We start from the raw sequence: 19,794 nt of genomic DNA on the forward strand, positions 1-19,794 counted from the left end.
AAGTTTTAACAAAGTGTGTCTGTGGTGTAAGCCGTCACTAACTTCCCTTCCTTTGGACCTTCCAGAGACTACCTCAAAACACCTCCCACTCTCAAACACAAGCCACTGTGGATTTGGTTAGCTCTGTGTTGACGTTTAGAAAAGCTGTGGCCTCAGAAGGCAACTTCCTCTGGCTCCAAATCTACGAGGCTGTACAATGAGCATTAAGATGGTCCTGAGCTTAGACCCACAAAAGTTCTGGGTGCAAGGCTCAGTCCTCCCTTCTGCAAAAAAGAGTGATGACCTAATACACTAGCCAGCTGCCCCATGCCTTCTGTAACCCTAAACTTTGACATAACATTAACCATAACCCTAAGCCAAAAGGACAAAGCTGGAGGCATCACACTACCTGATGTCAAACTATACTACAAGGCTACAGTAACCAAAACAGCATGGTACTGGTACCAAAACAGAGATATAGATCAATGGAACAGAACAGAGTCATCAGAAATAATGCCACAAATCTACAACTATCTGGCATTTGACAAACCTTACAAAAACAAGAAATGGGGAAAGGATTCCCTATTTAATAAATGGTGCTGGGAAAATTGGCTAGCCATATGTAGAAAGCTAAAATTGGATCCCTTCCTTACACCTTATACAAAAATCAATTCAAGATGGATTAAAGACTTAAATGTTAGACCTAAAACCATAAAAACCCTAGAAGAAAACCCAGGCATTACCATTCAGCACATAGGCATGGGCAAGGACTTCATGTCTAAAACACCAAAAGCAATGGCAACAAAAGCCAAAATTGACAAATGGGATCTAATTAAACTAAAGAGTTTCTGCACAGCAAAGGAAACTACCATCAGAGTGAACAGGCAACCTACAAAATGGGAGAAAATTTTCACAACCTACTCATCTGACAAAGGGCTAATATCCAGAATCTACAATGAACTTCAACAAATCTACAAGAAAAAAACAAACAACCCCATCAAAAAGTGGGCGAAGTACATGAACAGACACTTCTCAAAAGAAGACATTTATGCAGCCAAAAAACACATGAAAAAATGCTCACCATCACTGGCCATCAGAGAAATGCAAATCAAACCACAATGAGATACCATCTCACACCAGTTAGAATGGCAATCATTGAAAAGTGAGGAAACAACAGGTGCTGGAGAGGATGTGGAGAAATAGGAACACTTTTCCACTGTTGGTGGGACTGTAAACTAGTTCAACCATTGTGGAAGTCAGTGTGGCGATTCCTCAGGGATCTAGAACTAGAAATTCCATTCGACCCAGCCATCCCATTACTGGGTATATACCCAAAGGACTATAAATCATGCTGCTATAAAGACACATGCACACGTATGTTCATTGTGGCATTATTCACAATAGAAAAGACTTGGAACCAACCCAAATATCCAACAATGATAGACTGGATTAAGAAAATGTGGCACATATACACCATGGAATATTATGCAGCCATAAAAAATGATGAGTTCATGTCCTTTGTAGGGACATGGATGAAATTGGAAATCATCATTCACAGTAAACTATCTTAAGAACAAAAAACCAAACACCACATATTCTCACTCATAGGTGGGAATTGAACAATGAGAACACATGGACACAGGAAGGGGAACATCACACTTTGGGGAGTGTTGTGGGGTGGGGGGAGGGGGGAAGGATAGCATTGGGAGATATACCTAATGCTAGATGACGAGTTAGTGGGTGCAGCGCACCAGCATGGCACATGTATACATATGTAACTTACTTTCTCATTGCGCACATGTACCATAAAACCTAAAGTATAATAATAATAAAATAAAATAAAATAAAATATAAAAAAAGAAAAAATAAAGAATATATATTCTGCAAAAAAAAAAAACTCAAATACTGATTTGACGTCAATAAATCTAATGTCACATAATAAAGAAAAAGAAAAAATGAAGGTACTATTACATGTGTATACATACGCAAACTTTTTTTTAACAAAAAGAGAAAGTCTTTAGAACAATTAAAATCCTCATTTCTGCAGCTGGTCACCTGGCTGTATCTGGTGTTGATGTGTACCTTGTACCAAAATTTATGTGTTGCTTTTGCATTCAACAAGCAGCTCAGCTGAGATCCCTTAATCCCCTTTCTTCCTTCCTTCCTTCCTTCTTTTCTTTCTTCCTTCCCTCCTCCCTCTCTCTCTTTTCTTCTTTCTTGCTTTCTTGCTTTCTTCCTTTCTTTTCTGTTGGAGTAACCCAAACCTTAATTCCTGAAGGTTCTGGATCATTCACAGTCCTGCCAAAATTAGGCTGTCATAATTTTCCATTGACCTTAATCTCACAGCATTTAAATACTATCAGGCATCCTAATGGATCTCCCGTGTTCCATGTATATTCTTCTGTACCTCTGTTGTAAAATAGTAGACTGATTTTATCTTGCTAATTCAAGTCAATCACCACGGCCAACACTGTCCCTCCTTTAGCCTGTTGACTGAAAGGTAGGAGTAGCCCAAAATGCCAAGGGGGCAATCTTCACTGTCAGTTTAATGGAATTGTCATTCTGTCTCCTGGTGGCAGAATTTCTCCCTCTGGAACTAAGACCTGTAAGCCCGCAGAACATAATGTAAAGGAAACAGAAAGCAAACATTTTGCTAGTGGATCACTAGGGGTGATGGTGAGCGGGGACATTTTCACTTCCACCTGTTGATTTCTGTACCCATTAATTCTGGCTATGGGAAAAGCACTCTATGTTCAACACAGTTTCAGAACATACATTACCTTCTGGAGAACTTTGCCCCAGGTTGGCAAAGTCTTGCCCATAGTTGTTATCGTAACTGTAACTTTAAAAGGCCATTTCACCATTCAATTAATCCAGCTGCCCTAGAATGATGGGAAACATGGTAAGACCAGTGAATTCCATATGCAGGAGCCCACTGTCACACTTCTTTAGCCATAAGGGGAGTGTCTTTGTCAGAAGGAATGCTGTGTGGAACGCTATGTTGGTGGATGAGGTATTTAGTGTGTCCACAGTTGGTAGTCTTGGCAGAAGCATTGGATGCAGAATAGCCAAATGCATATCCAGTATAAGCACCCTGAGAAATGGTGCCATGTGGAAGGATCAGTGTTGGACTCTGTTGCTTGCAAATTGGGCGCTCAATAGTGGCCATAGCCAGGTTAGCTTTGGTGAGTAAATATCCATTTTGCTCAACCCGTGCAAAATCTCCATCCCTGCAATCATGACCACTTTGTTTATGGGCCCTCTGGGTGATTACAGCAGAAGCACAGGAGAGAGGTTGAGTGGTTTCCACAGGATGGTTTATTCTATCCATTTGCTTACAAAATTTTTCCTCTTCTGAGGTCCCTGTTGTTGAATATTCACATAAAATATAATTATCCTCACAGTTTTTGACCACTCAGGGAGCCTCATCTAATAACTCTCCCTCAAATTACATTGCCGCCTATTTACTGATAATGCTTCTTCCAAGTTCCTGATCATCCAGCCAAAACATTGGTTATGGCCCATGAACCCTTATATAACCACACATCTGGCTATCTCTCCTTGGCCTTCTGTCTGCTGGGAAGAGGTCCCTTCACCACTGTTCTTCGTGGATATCCCAGGAAAATGCTGTACTGCTGCAGCTGTTCATTTTTGGGTGGTGGCTTCATATATTGTGCAGAACCATCTGGAGCCAGGCCATAGTCTTCTCCTATTCTGTCAACTGATCATAGGGAACTATCCATGACACCATCAGTGCAGGTTGGAGGGAAGAAGGCATGGTGGCAAGACAGGAGACCATGAGCATTTGAGCCACTTATGCATGTAACTTACTTGTGCCTTCAGCACTGGCTTGAGACTGGGCACGTACATACCACTACCATTTGATGATGAAATTCTGCTATGGACAACCCACTTTATGACTAGAAGGATCAGAAAACACCCAGTTCATGATAGGCATTTCAGTTCACTTGGAGATTTCATGACTTATAGACAAGCATTCAGTTTCCACCAAACCCAGTAACAGGCCAAGAGCTGTCTCTCAATAGGAGGGTGGTTATCTGTAGAAGATTGCAGGGCCTTATTTCAAAATCCTGGAGACCTGTTCTGTGATTCACCTCTGAGATCCTGTCATTAGGCTCCAAACAGCACCGGTATGTACCATTGACACCACCATCACCATTATATCTTCTGGGTCATATGGCCAAAGTGGAAGAAAAGCTAGCCTGAATCTTCTACAGAGCTTTCTCCTGTTGCAGACACTACTCACAACTGGCAGCCTTTTAAGTCACTCAGTAAATGGGGGAGAGTAACAACCTCACATAAGGAATATGTTTTCTCCAATATCCAAAGAAACCCGCTACATGTTGTCCCCCATTTTTTTGTTTGTATGAGGGGCCAAATCCAGTGAATTGTTCTTTACCTTAGAAGGAATATGTCAACAGGTCTTACCCCACTGGACCCATAGAAATTTTACTGAGGTAGAAGTTCCCTGAATTTTAGTCAGATTTATTTCCTATAATATGGTGTGAACATGCCTCACTAATAAGTCCAGTTTGTTTGCTACTTCTCGCTCACTGGATCAAATCAGTATAATGTCATCAGTGTCACAGACAAGTGTGATATCTTGCAGCAGCCAAAAAAATCAAGGTCTCTCTGAATAAGATTAAGACACAAAGGTAGAGAGTTGGTATACCCCTGAGGTAGGAGAATAAAGGTGTATTGCTGGCATTGTCGTTTGAAGGCAAATTGCCTCTGGTGGGTCTTATGGACAGGAATGAAGGAAAAGGCATTTGCCCAGGCAATGGCTGCATACCAGATGCCAGGAGATATATTTATTTGCTCAAGCAATAAAACCACATTTGGTACAGCAGCTGCCATTTGAGTCACCACATGGTTAAGCTTACAAAAATCTCCTGTCATTCTCCAAGATCCACTTGTGTTCTTCACAGGTTAAATGGGAGAGGTGCACTTAGATGTGCTGGTAATGACCAATTCTGTGTCTTTCAGGCCCTTAATGGTGGTACTAATCTTCACAATCTCTCCGGGGTTGTGATACTGTTTTTGATTTACTATATTTCCAGGTAGAGGCAGCTCAAATGGCTTCCATTTGCCTTTTCCCATTTTAGTAGTCCTCACCCTACAGGTCAGGAAGTAAATGTAGGGTTCTACCAGCAGCTAAGTGTGTCTATGTCAATAATGCCTTCTGGCACTGGGAAAATAACCTTAAGATGAGTCTAGGTACACACTAGACACACTGTAAGTCTGACTGAAGCTAAAACTTTATTAATTGACTGACCTTCATGAGGTTCTAATTTAACTGTAAAATGACAATGATGTTGTGTGTCTCCTGGATTCAGTTTCAGCTCAGATCCAGGGTCCAGTAGCTCGAAAATTCTGATCATTTCCCTTTCTTCAATGCACAGTTACCCTGACAAAAGTCCGGAAGTTACTTAAGGAACGATGGGAGAAAGATTCACTGCAGAAATTGTTGGTAATGGAGGGGGGGGTCTTTCCTCAAGGGGACTCAGCCTCCCCTTCATTCAAGGGGTTCTGTGTCTCTAAATTGGCTCTGGTATGGGAATAACTTCAGAAGCTGTGGTTTTGTTTTTATAATTTAGAATAGTTCTTCATCTATTTGACACCAAAGTTTCTGTTTCTATAACTTAAGTAGGAACACAGTAGGCTTTCTATCAATTTCACTCCCAGGGACATCTTGATTAATTAGCCAGTGCCAGGGCTCTACAGGGGTCAGATTCTTCTGATTGCTGCTTCGTGACAGCTGTCCATTATGGTACCTACACCCACCTTGCCTTTGACGGTAAAGTGTTGACACTTAGTTCCTGCCACCTTGGGTTTCAATTATCCCTAGCGTATTTAAATTTTATAATTAGTGGCTGCAGTTCCCACCCTTAGATCTGACACACAGAGAAGAGTAATTACAGAGCTTTTCAAAGACGCAGGTGCTGCTCTACTTCTCAAGGCATTGATCAAGGGTATATCTTCTAGACTCTCTCAGCTACGATGAGTAGGTCTAAAGTGAACTAATCCACTAAACCATTCCAATCTCCAAAGGCCTTTGGATTTCATCCTTTACATTAAACCAATGGAGGGTAGACATTTACAGAGCTCAGTCACAGAAGGCCATCTTTGAATCCATATTTTAGCTAACCAAGCAGATAAACTGTTAGAAATTTTTAGCTCCCTGTGATGCATCTTTAATTGCAGAGTCCCTACTAATTCAGCCCTCGTCAATAAATTTAGCCGAATACAACCCTGTGTTCCTTCTGCTATTATCCCATACACGTAACATCCATTCGCTTCTGTGTTCTCTAGCCTGCTGTTCATATATGTTATAGAACTCAAACAGTTGTCTTTCAGTTTACCACACCTTCTCATGGGTTGCACTCTCAATATCACCTCAAAGAGCCTGCCAGTACTTTAGTTTAGTTACAAACTTAGAACCAAACAGAGATGTTGGGGGTGGCCTCTGAAAAGAATCAACATTATCATACATGTCAGCTGACTCAGGGGAGGCCATCACTGTGGCCTCAGCCAGCACATGATTTATCTCTACAGGTAGAGGTGGAAAGACAGAAGGCAGCATGTGCCTCTTTCTTCCGGGATGCAGAACAATAATTGGAGATCAGCTAAATATCAGGGCTGAGTGACCTGTAATACAACTATGGATAAAACATGCCACCTTGCTTATTGTATTGTGGAACACAAAAATAAGAAGACAGCTGTGGCCCTTCAGGGTGCACAGACCTAGAGGCTCTCAGTGCCATGACTGTGACACCCTCTTAGGGGCTTTGCATTTTCTGCCATCTCCAAGCTTCTGGGCTCCACTACGTTTGCCAATATCACCTGCGGATGCTGCCTGCAGTATGCCTGGCCCAGTTGCTACTTCTCAGTGAGATGGAACTCCTGTTGGCACTTGAAATTTCTTGCTTTGACACAGCTGGCATGCCTGGATGAGTTTAGTGGTTGGAGCCCAGGTTTGCTCACACAAGAATCGCCACACCGCCGTGATTGCCTTTAGCAGGCAATAAATTCTGGCTCTTAATGCCAGCTGAGTGCAGTCTTTCAGGCAGGGTTGGTAGAACACATGTAGCAGGACTGGGAAAAACTCCAGCAAAGGCACCACTGGCCACAGTGGTTTTCGTCTGGCAAAGTGACTCCCCTAAAATTTTGTAACAAAAGAAGCATAGCTAATTGAGTTTAAATGCCTTACTTCTCTTAAATCCTGAGACACTGATAATTCAGTGTCCATACCCTGAATATTTTCATATTTTTATCTTTATTTGGAAAGTATTATATTTCAACATTATTTAGAAATAAAATTTGAATATTTGGTATTCGTGTTGAACCACCTGAATCCGAAGAATATATTTGCATGGAATCAGCTGATTCTCACAAATAAATTTCTGAAATATAGGCATTGGGCTTCAGATTAGCATTCTTATAGCAGATTATGAAGCTTGCCAATGGAACACAAATTCTAATGCCCGGATTTTGACATTACGTACTCATATACTTTTTTTTTTTTTTTTTTTTTTTTTTTTGTGGAGGCACTTTTGCTGTGTATTGTAAGAGGATGAGCAGCACTTCTGACCTTTTCCACTAAGTACAATGGTAACATCCTTTTTCTGTGGTTGAAATGTCTAAATATCTTAGTGTCTTCTGGAAGCTAAATTGTTGACACTGACTATTCTAAATAGTTATGAAGAATGAATAAAAAAACACTTTTAACAATTTTGCAGAGGCTGTGCAGGGTGGTTCACAGCTGTAATCCCAGCACTTTGGGAGGTCAAATTGGGTGAATCACGCTAGCTCAGGAGTTCGAGACCAGTCTGGCCAACATGGTGTAACCCTGCCTCTACTAAAAATACAATAAGTAAATTAACAAATAAAATTAGCAGATAAGCTGGGCATGGTGACAGTCACCTGTAATCCCAGCTACTTGGGAGGTTGAGGCAGGAGAATCGATTGAACCCAGGAGGTGAGAATGAACTGAGATCATGCCATTGCACTCCAGCCTGGATCAAAATAGTGAAACTCTGTGTTAAAAAAAATATATATATATATAAAATAAAAAAAAACTAATATGCAAATTTTTATGAGATCTTATTTTTATCTAACTTTCTGCTGTTCTAATATCCTGTCACTTATGCAGTGAACCAGCATGTCCTGCATGTACCCTGGAACTTAATATAAAACAAAATTAAATAAAACTAGAAAGGTTTCTTTTCTTATAAGTGGCGTTATAGTAACTGAAATGTGTGCCACACTTTATTTAAGACATTTTCTAATTACAAATCAGAGTTGTGACAAACTGCATTGAAAAGTAAGTAAGCAGTATATCTCAATTCTTAGTTGATTGAATTTATTTTCTTTTATTTTTAGAACGGAATCCACACTGTCTCTTTCGATAGAGTGCAGTGGTGCAATCTTAGCTCACTGCAGCACCCTGCCTCCCAAGTTCAAGTGTTTATTCTTCCTCAGCTTCTTGAATAGCTGAGATTAGAAGTGTGCACCAAAATACTCAAAGGGTTTTCACCATATTGGCCACGCTTGTCCCAAACTCCTAGCTTCAAGTACTCTGCCTGTTTTGGCCTCTAGAGGTGCTGGAATTACAGGCATGAGCCACCAAGCCTTGCCAGCTGGCCCTCGACTAAATTTCCAATTGAGAAAAAAAAAAAAAAAAAAAAAAAGCATTGATCTTACAAACCTTATTTTTTATATCATATTTTTGATGAGTTTCTTTTTATGTCTCATAATTCAAAAAGATAATTTAAGTGCATTGCTTTTTATAGGAAATGAATTCATTTCCATTAGTAGATAATTAAAAGAGTAGGTTTATTTAGAAAGTCATTTTTCTATGGTGAAGGGTTCTCGCATCTTAGAAATTGCTTTACACATCTCATTTGGAAAACTCATTGCATGTATTGATTACATTTGTGTTTTTCTTTCCTTTGGATTTTCTTTTGTAAGAGTATTCTAAATTGTTTCAAGATACAGTAATATGTTTAGTTATGTCAAATAAACTTAAAAGGTATTTTCTTTGAAAGACAACTTTTTCTTAAGCTATGTTTTCTACTAATACTGTGTGATTACCTTTTGTACATTACTAGGAATTAATTGATGTTTAAATCTTCCCAGCATCAAAGGTTCACCTGAAATATTTAAGAAATAAGGAACTGCTAGCAGAGCAGGCTCTTCTAGTCCACAGTTCACCCACTACCATCAACCCTGGTTTTGAGCTACCTGCAGCACAAGATTGGCTGGCTAAAAAAAAATCTCAAAAAGATACCAGTCTGTTGGATGGAAATATATTACACAGACAAAGAAATAAGCAGTGAGTAATTAAAATCATAAAGAGGTTTTTATCTTTAATAACAGTTTTGTTTGAAATTCTATATTTACACTTAGAAAATATTAACTCATGGCTTTTGTTTTGCTTTGTTTCTAATCAACTAGCTTAATATTTTGTAGCCATCAGGTATATAATTAAAACCATTTATATCAGAGAATTTTTTTTTTAAATAAGATGAATTTCTTAAATGTTCTCACATATGGTATTGGTAATTTACCTCAGTGGGATTGAATTAATCATATACGAAAAAATAGTAAGACCTTTGAGTAAGAAGAAACCAAATTTAATAGTACAAAAAGTTTATATTTAAAACGTATTCATTAAAAAAGATTTTTTTAACCCAAACTTTGAAGTTGCTTAATGTTGTTTTAGTTAAATTCCAAGAGAGGTATTATTTTAAAATCATAATGTGAAAAGAGATCATCTGAGTACATGTTATTACTTGTAAATGTCCACATCAATTGAACAAAATGGATAGCAATGTTGAGATCTTACACAGAACTGAAACTCATAGCAAGAGGTAATGTAAGTAAATTGAAAAACAATAGGCCGGACGCGGTGGCTCACGCCTGTAATCCCAGCACTTTGGGAGGCCAAGGAGGGTGGATCACAAGGTCAGCAGATCCAGACCATCCTGGTTAACAGGGTGAAACCAGTCTCTACCACAAATAGAAAAAATTAGACGGGGGTGCTGGTGGGCGTCTGTAGTTCCAACTACATGGGAGGCTGCGGCAGGAGAATGGCATGAGCCCAAGAGTCGAAGCTTGCAATGAGCCGAGATCACACCACTGCACTCCAGTCTAGACAACAGAGCGAGACTCCATCTCAAAAAAATTTAGTTCATTTCAAGGGAAACCAGAGGATTACAAATATAATTAGCAACAGTATTCTGTACAGATATTTAATTGAAAATGTGAAATTATATAAATTTATTTGTTTCTCTCTTTGAGTATATTTTTTCGCACACTGCAGGAGTTTCTAGCTAAACTCACTGTTTAAAAGGACAGATATTTATTTGTCCTGTAGGATCTATGTAAAGAGGAGAGTTTCCTTTCTAAAAACACATATTTTTGTTAATTTATTTAACTATTGTATTGGCAGAGTAAATATATATTTTAAGAAAAGGTTTTTTAAGCAAACACTGCTGTTTGCTTAAAGTTATGAAACATTAAGTCAATCTTTTCTTGCCTTGTGGTTAATATATATTTCCAAATATATAAGATGGCATGCAATAAAAATTATTAACTTGCCACGAATATTGTATTTCTGGTCCAGAGATATTTTTTGAAGTATATGCACTTCTTCCTACACAAAGCTATTTCTTCCTCCTCTTCTTCTTTTGCTTCTTCTTCTTCTTCTCATTCTTCTCTTCTTCTCCTCCTCCTCTTTTTTTAACAGATATGAGAATATAAAATATATAATATAGTTGTTTGTTTTTACTTAGTGACACACCTGTCAATACATGAATATCTTTATTTCTGTTCTGTAGCTACATAACTTGGCATTCAATGTGCTCTAACTTATGCAGTCCACACCAAAGACGCTTTGCTGTGTAAGTTGTGTTCAGTTTTATAAGATTGAGAAGCATTTCTAATTCTCACAGGGACTTTAAATACACCACCTAATTGACTTTATCTCACAATAAAATGAATATAAAGTAATCATCACTATGTAATGAGGGAAAAAGCAGATATTTATGTGAAGATTGTAGTTTTTAGGTTTGAGAACAATAACTTGTATAAAGTGCTCAGTTTAAACTGAGAAAACTCTAATGTCCTATTTATATAAATTTCTGATAACAGTGTATTGAATACACTTATTTTAAGTACAAAAGTTTTTCAATCAGTAAACACATAATGATTAAAGTTAAGTCTGTGTTAGCACATGGAAGATTAATACTGTACCATCTTATATGACTCTTTCAAATAAACTGTTACAGAAGCAATGCCATTAAAAATGCAGAATTAAGATATCTCTTGTTAATGGTGCGTATATTGGATCACGTTGCTGACGATGTACAAATTTAAAGTACCATTTGAAAATTGCTGTGTTAGCCTGATAAAATGAATCTCCCAGCCTGATTAGAAGAACTATTGACAGAATCATCATTTTTGTAGCATAAGTATAGTATTTCTTCTCTCAAGTTGTGAAACACTCCGTTAGTAGGAATATCTGCCCCCAATTGGACTCTGCCCACAAAAATAACACGTAGGACTCAAAGAGGCTGGTGTGACTAGTCACATAAAATGTGTGATGTAGCAGCTATACATAATGTTAGTGGTTAGAAACAATATTTCTACAATTGGAAACACGTGGTGATGTAGACAATGATTGTTCAAAGATGAGTAAAAAAGGTGTGAGTTAAATTTTAATTATTTATTTGTTTATAATATTCTGACACCAGGTACTGTTTTTCTTCCTGAGATTACTGTAGTTTCATGAGATTTTGTCAGGATTACATTTTGACAATATGGCTAGAATGTCTGAGATACTATGAATAGCATATTTTTCGTGCTCACTATCTAATAACTTGAAATTTTACTTGACAATTTTTATTATTTTTTGTGTTTTATTATTTTTTGTGTTTTCAAAGCATAATTGAGATAATCATATTTATATGATATGGTAAATGCAATTCATAATTTTAAGAATAAAAAATATTTATTTTAATAAGTATATTCTCATCTTGTATTTAAAGTATGCTATTTAATTTTTTAACTTTAATTTTATCTGTGTGATATAAGTTGTGTTTATTTTTAGGGTTTTATGTATATTTTTCTCAAATGAGGTATTCTTCCGCTTAAGTAAAATATAGTTTTTCAGATAATGCTGCATGGACCTGTTATCAACATTATTTCACAATTACAATAAGGCTACTAAAGGTATAAAAGCACCTGGTTGAAAATAAAAAGTATTTATTTGAAAATAAGGCAGCAAAAATTTAGGCTTTAGTGACAGATCACATATTTACGATGTACCTATTAAGTAAGTGAATATAGAAAACCTGAAGTTTGGAAATGTTTACACTCAAACTGTTTATCATTACTTTACTTTTTTACATAGATATTGATAGAAACAAAAGAAAAAAATAGAATATTTTGACTGTAATAAACAGTTCCAAAATTTCTACATTTCTTTTCCTCAGTGGTCAGAAATAACTTGGCCTTCAAATAACATCTTAGCACTTAATGTTTATGGAGATTACAAAACATACATTTGTCTCTGCCTTTCTAGATATGACAGATCACACTATGCAGGCATTACAACTTGGGTAGCATTCCTCTTAGTAGGATCTCCTTCTGGGATGTCCACTCTTGCTTGGTTAAGAGCTACTACCGGACAGAAAGATAGAATTTCGGTCCAGATCTTCTAGCTGTTTTTTTCCCTAGGTTTTGAATTGAAAACAGAGATGGCAAATTGTACTGGTGAGAAGTGAATGAAGTAGACAGAATATAAAATTCAAATTAAGTCCCCACCATTGTGCTTAGTTGCTTGTGCTTTATGTTGTCTCAGCCCTTCACTGTTGCATGCCTGTCTGCCTAATTACTTTTCTTATGTGATGAACTTCATCAAGACACAAAGCAGATAATTTGTATTTCTGTGTCAGAAACCTCAGATGCATACCAAAGCATAGAGAAACATGTTGCATATGTGTAAAACAGCTGTATTTTGCTTTTTAGCTACAAGGAAATTATGAACTTTGGAGCGTCTATGTATGTTCTGGATCCTTCCACAATTACTTTCAATGGCCATATTTATTGATTTGTAATAATTCTCAAAACATCACATAAATTACATCATGTAAATGTCAAAAATGCATGATACTCACAAGAAGACACTGAATTCTAGGAGGAAAAAGTACTTAGTTCTCATAAGTTATGTATGGCAGAGCACTGGTTTCTTTCCAATCCTGTCTACTTGAGAAGATTGTAGCCTATTTTATTACCTGTGAGGTATGTTATTATTCTATTATTTCTATTGATAACTTTTCTGTATACTCTTTATGATGGTCCACCTGTGATACAAACACTAATGCTAAACATTAAAAACAATAAGTTCTTTGAAAATACTACAAAAATTTGCATATCATTTCATTAACTCAGTTTTGGTATATATTTTATTCAACTACTTTAATAATACTTTTAAAGATATGGCCTTTTGGCCTCCAGAATAAGGCTCATCCTCACGATGATGTATTTAGTTATTATCATAAATGCGAAGACAAATTTGCATTAAACAAGACAGAAGATAGAAAAGAGTACAATATTGGTGTACTAAGACAACTTCAGGTCAATCTTTTGATGTAGCTGCTTTCTGACTACAATTCTACATAACCAAAAGTTTTTGGAAACTGTTCAGGTAAATTATGGGTGAGTTATCATTTAATTTTGATGAAGTCAATTCTACACAAACTAAAATTTTTAAATATATCTTAAAATCCATAATGTATTTGATGTTAAATATCTAAACAAAAGTAATATTATAGCTGTCTTTCTTGGTCATTTCTGCTAGTATTATCCCAATAGAAAAAGACTAAAATTGTCACAGCACAGACAGGCCATGTATTCTTTCATCTCTTAAGATATAATTAAGTTCCTATTATCATAAGATTTAAACTATATATATAAACTAAACATTAAAATGTAGTCATTTCCTTGATTTAACAGTTCTGTAATGAAGCAAATCTTAAGTACATAATTTTATCTCTATAAGTGTTTGAATGCATCTGTAAAGTTTTTCCTTCAAAAGTTGACCATAATGCTGTCATCACACATAATAAAAATCATTTTATAAACTTGAGCGACATGGCAAAACCCTGTCACCACAAAAAATGCAAAAATTATTCAGGTATGGTGGTTTGAGCCTGTAGTATCAGCTACTTGGGAAGGTAAAATGTCATTTCATTCACTGACTTTTGGTATATGCTTAAAGTTCCTTCATTACTCTTTTCAAATTAGATTAGTTCATCAATGACATCTTTTAGTTTCTAGAGAAATGTTTATCCATGAGATTATGTATCTCAAAGATCAACATTACTCATCATCAAATAAACATTTTTTCTTATCAAATAAACATTTTTTTCTTATCAAATGAACATTTTCATCACTGACAAGAAAGTACCCCTTTCTAGCCCTGCAAGAAAATATATATATGATATACTTATATATACATATATAATGTATAACTTTATATAATATATATTTGTATGTGTATGTGTATTTGTACATGTATGCATGTGTGTGTGTATATATATATATTTACAAATATACATATATATTTGCAAGCTTGTGCCAGGCACTTTCCTTCACATTTGTAGTTTTAACATTTCAGGAAGCCAAGACAGCCAGATTACTTGAATTCAGGAGCTCAAATGCAGCCTGAGTAACGTGGTGCTATCGCATCTCTATTAAGATGCAAAAAGGGACATAGATGAGTGTAACTGTCTGCACCTGTAGTCCCTGCTACCTGGGACAGTGAGGTGAAAACATCTCCTGAGCTGTTATTGTGTTGCTGCACTCCAACCTGTGCAATGAAGAGAATTGCTGCCCCTTGCCACCCTTACACACACACAAAGCTTAATAACACCTTGATTTTATTTCCTTTATTTTATCAAGGTCTTATTTGTGGCACGCATGACAATGAAACACTGTCACACAACTTTTTACTGTATAGTGTAGCTCTTTCTAATTTCTAAAACAAGCTGCAGCCTCTCATGGGAGTTTATGGTTTATTGTTCTTTCAAGAAGGTACTTCTTAGCTATCTCAGAGCTAGAAAGAAAAAGGGATCTTCTGATTTCTGGGCTTCCTTCTCTTCACTCACAGCAGCTCCCTTCTCTGTATCAGCATTATCACTTAGATTGATTTTAAATGTCTGCAGTGCACATGTAATGCACTGGCTCCCCATTGTATCTCTCAGTATGAGGTTCTAGATTCCATAGCTAAACTGTAATCTTAGCATTCTAAGTGTAATTAGCATATGTCATTCTTATTTACCTATTTCCATTCTATAGCCTCATGTGTGACCAACACTCCTTTTTTCTTGCATCAACAAGTTATTTTCATTTGTTCAATCTACACAAAGCATTTTTTTTCTGAAATCAAACCAACATTTCTGTTCTTTTCATTCAAATTACAATAACACTACGAGTTTCTGTCTTCAAAATTTTCACTCAATAATTTATGTGTGCATGCATCTCTGTGTGATTGTTTACAAACAATTGGCACAAGGGATCAGTTTTGTGAAAGACAATTTTCTATTGTCTTCATTGGAAAACCAAACCAAACCAAACCAAACAAAAACATAAAGAATACATGTTTATAATTTGTTTCTTTAATAATATCTTTTGGTACAAATGTGAAAAATCTTTTAACACTTGAAATGCGGACATTAACAGTCATCAAAGTCTTCTTGATTCTTTGGAACAGTATATCCAATGGAAGGGGCAAATCCACATTGTTGTAGAATGGGATAAAGTGCATGTGTTTTTCAGTTTTGAAAAAAAAAAAAAAAAGAAATTAGAGTTGTTTGTGCTCATCCACAAAATTAACTTTTGGTTTCTCTTTACTGTTTTAGTGGTATCACACAGGTAGTTAAGATGATAACTGGTGTAAAGGAAAATAATATTGACAAAACATAGAGACTGACTTGAAGAAAAATGATTCTTTTTAAATGAATAATTTTGGATGTAGAAGATCTCACAGATTCTTTTCATCTGTCCTCTAAGATAAAGTGCAATTTAATGATTGAATATCGAAGAGTTGACCGAAGAAATCGTTATTCTTTTTCTATTACAGATACCTAAAACAACCACGTGTAGTTTCAGAAACAGATTTCATTCTTTAGCCTGACCAGCCCATTTTATCTCATGGGAACTTGTCTGGGGGATGGAATGAAGAACTATCTTTGAAAATGTTGTAAGTTAAATAACATGGATGTCTTTCTTGACCTTCATAACTTCTCACCTCCAAGCTGTCTGCATTGTTGTGAACTTAGCTGTCATTTAGATTGTGGTTCATTTGTAACATCATACTGCCTGCTAGTCACATCTCAGAGAAGTGAAACAATTTCTTTTCACCCTTTCTCTCACTCTTAATGCAAACCTCTTAAAATAACTATATATAGTTCTTAACGTTGTATTTTATTTTATTTTATTTACTTTTATTTATCTACCTATTTATTTATTTATTTATTTTTTAATTTTTTATTTTTTTATTTTTTTTGAGATAGAGTCTCACTCTGTCACCCAGGCTGGAGTGCAGTGGCTCGTTCTAGGCTCACTGCAACTCCACCTTCCAGGTTCATGCCATTCTCCTGCCTCAGTCACCAGACTAGCTGGGACTACAGGCACCAGCCACCACTCCTGGCTTATTGTTTTTGTATTTTTAGTAGAAGACGGGGGTTGCACCTTGTTAGCCAGGAAGGTCTGGATCGCCTGACTTTGTGATCTCCCCACCTTGGCTTCCCAATGTGTTGGGATTACAGGCGTGGGATTACAGGCCACCACACCCGGCCAGGTCTTAACTTTTTTTTATAAGACAGTGAGACCGGCCTGGTCAAAAGGGTGAAACCCCATCTCCACCAAAAATGTGAAAATTAGCCAGGTGTCATGGCAGATGCCCATAAAATTAGCTACTGGGGAGGCTGAGACAGGTGAATTTCTTGAATCTGGGAGGCACATGTTACAGTGAGCAGAGATCCTGTCATTGCACTGCAGCCTAGTGGAAGAGGGTAAAACCCTATCTCGAAAAAAAAAAAAAAAAAAGAAAACAAAAAAGAAAAGAAAAAAAAAAACTGTGAGAATTAAACTCATTTGTTTCTGTGTGTCTCTTAGGGTATTACCTTTTCTTTAAGCGCTATAAATATCAGCTGCTATTATTATTGTTTATCGTGTATCTTCAATTTACTCACACCAAATTATGCTTAATAGCATGAAAGAAAACATCAGAACAGTAACAGTCAGATGGTAGTGGCTATATGGAGCCGCATAAGCATCAGTGTCTGCGTCAGTAATGTTTTCTAATTTACAACAAATAAGTGACTTCTTACACCCACAGATTCTGCAAACACAAATTTCTCAAAACCTAAACTGTACTCGGTGTAACGATTCCGATTTGCTTCTTATGATAAGTAATTTGTGTTTGGCTTGTAGGAATTTTTACAAGGTATCAAAATTGTTTAATCCTTTTCCTCAGTCTCCTTGTTCCTTTTTTTGTGAAATCATTAGATCTAATTTATATGAATGTGTTGCCTTTTTGGTTTAGTTATTTCAAGGCAAAATATTTAAGATATCTTCACCTTAGAATATTGGTTTTTAATATATGGAGACATGGAAGACCATTTATTTATTATATTAATTACTATTTTTTACTCAAGCAGTTTGAAATATGAGTTAGTGAAGTGGTGAGATAATCACCAAGATTTAGCTTAACTAACAAATATTTTATTAACAGCTACAAAATACAAATTTTTTGACTCTATAGAATTTTTCTGAACAGTAGAATTATTTTCTGCATGAAGGAAAAGAATTTACTATGATTAGTATACAAGTTGCCTCTATATTCATCATTACCACAGAATTTTACACCAAAAAATATTGGTGTTCCTGCCAGTGACTGGTACATGGCTTTGGATTTCATTCATAATCCTATTATAATTAGTTTTGTTGCCTATTATACTGCTCTATATTTCCTAACAGTAAAATTATTATTTCAATTTTGAAATACATGAAAAACATTTTTGCAGTAATTGTGTGAGAATTCTTGGAAAACATAAAATTCTCTCATCTAAAAATGCATTTTTTATTTAAAAATTGGCTCTGTATCACAGCTTATTCTACTTTACCATTCAGTATTAAGTTTGTCTATTCTAAACAAAATCTTTACTTATAATTTAAAAAGTGGATCATATTTTACATCAGATTTTGTTTCTCATATTGATAATTCCAATAATTTGGAAGGGCAAGGAAAAAAGGACAGATGAGGTCAGGAATTTGGAACAGAGTTTGGCAAAATCCTGAAGCACCATCTTTACAAAAAGTTTTTAAAAATTAGATGTGGTGGCTTAACACTGGTAATATTAGCACTTAATGAGGCCAAGATGGGTGGATCACTTTAGGCCTAGAATTTGAGGCCAGCCTGAGTAACACTGCACGATTCTGACTCTAAGAAAAAATTAAAATAAATACATAAATTAAATAATTAGCTGAGCCTACTGGCCTTTTCTTCTAGATGCAGCTAATTGGGAGGCTGAGGAAGCAGGATGACATAAGTCCAAGGGTGAGAAGCTGCAGTTAGTGACGATGGCACCATTGTATTCACTCCTACTGGAGCACTAGAAAATTGTCTCTTAAAAAAAGCAAAATGGCTTTAGTCTTAAGTTAGTATAAATTATAAAAGTATAGAGTGCATTATAATAACTTGACTTCACAACTCTTTCTGCATTGTTTTTATTAAAAGATGTTAATAAAATGTTACTGAACTAAAAAGTGTTTGATATACATTTTCAGAGACCTATGTATAGTTGCATTTTATTTACTTCTTGACTTGACTGTGAAACTAAAGTTTCAGAGCTTTATTAGTCAATATGACATTTGTACTATATTAGTACATTTTCATACACTTATAAAGACATATGCTAGACTGGGCAATTTATGAAAGGAAGAGTGGTTTATGAACTTAGAGATTTATGTATCTGGCAAAGCAAAGAGAAGCAAGTCACATCTTATATGGATGGCAGCAAGCAAAGAGAGTGCTTGTTCAGGGAAATGCTGATGTTTAAAACCATCAGATCTGATCAGACTTACTCACTATCACAAGAACAGCACAAAAAAACACCTGCCCCCATAATATGGTTACTCTCTATGTCATCCCCCTCCACCACGTGTAAAAATGCAAGATAAAATCTCGATGAGGACACAGTCAAATCATATCATTCCAAACCTGGCCTCTCGAAAATCTCAAATCCTCACATTTCAAAACCAGTCATGCTTTCCCAATAGTACTGCAATGTCTTAACTCATTCAAGCATTAACTCAATAGTCCAAAATCTGATATTTTATCTGAGACAAAGCAAGTTTTTCCTGCATATAAACCTGCAAAAATTAAAGCAAGTTAGTTACATCCTAGATACAATGGGGGTACTAGCATTGGGAAAATACAGGCATTCCAGGTATAAGAAACTGACCAGAATAAAGGGATTACAGGCCCTAAGTACATCTGAAATTCGATGAGGCACTAAAAATGTAAGGCTCCCAGATGATCTTCTTTAACTTAATATCTCATATCCAGGTCATGCTGATGCAAGAAGTGGGTTTCCATGGTCTTGAGCAGATCCCCCTATGAGGCTTTATGGGGTACAGCCTTCCTCCCTACTGCCTTCACGATCCGGCTTTGAGTGTTTATGGGCTTTTCTGGGCACACCACCAAGCTGTCAATGGACCAAC

The sequence above is a fragment of the Pongo pygmaeus genome, chromosome Y, assembly GCF_028885625.2.
Source record: "Pongo pygmaeus isolate AG05252 chromosome Y, NHGRI_mPonPyg2-v2.0_pri, whole genome shotgun sequence".
Taxonomy (NCBI): Eukaryota; Metazoa; Chordata; class Mammalia; order Primates; family Hominidae; genus Pongo; species Pongo pygmaeus.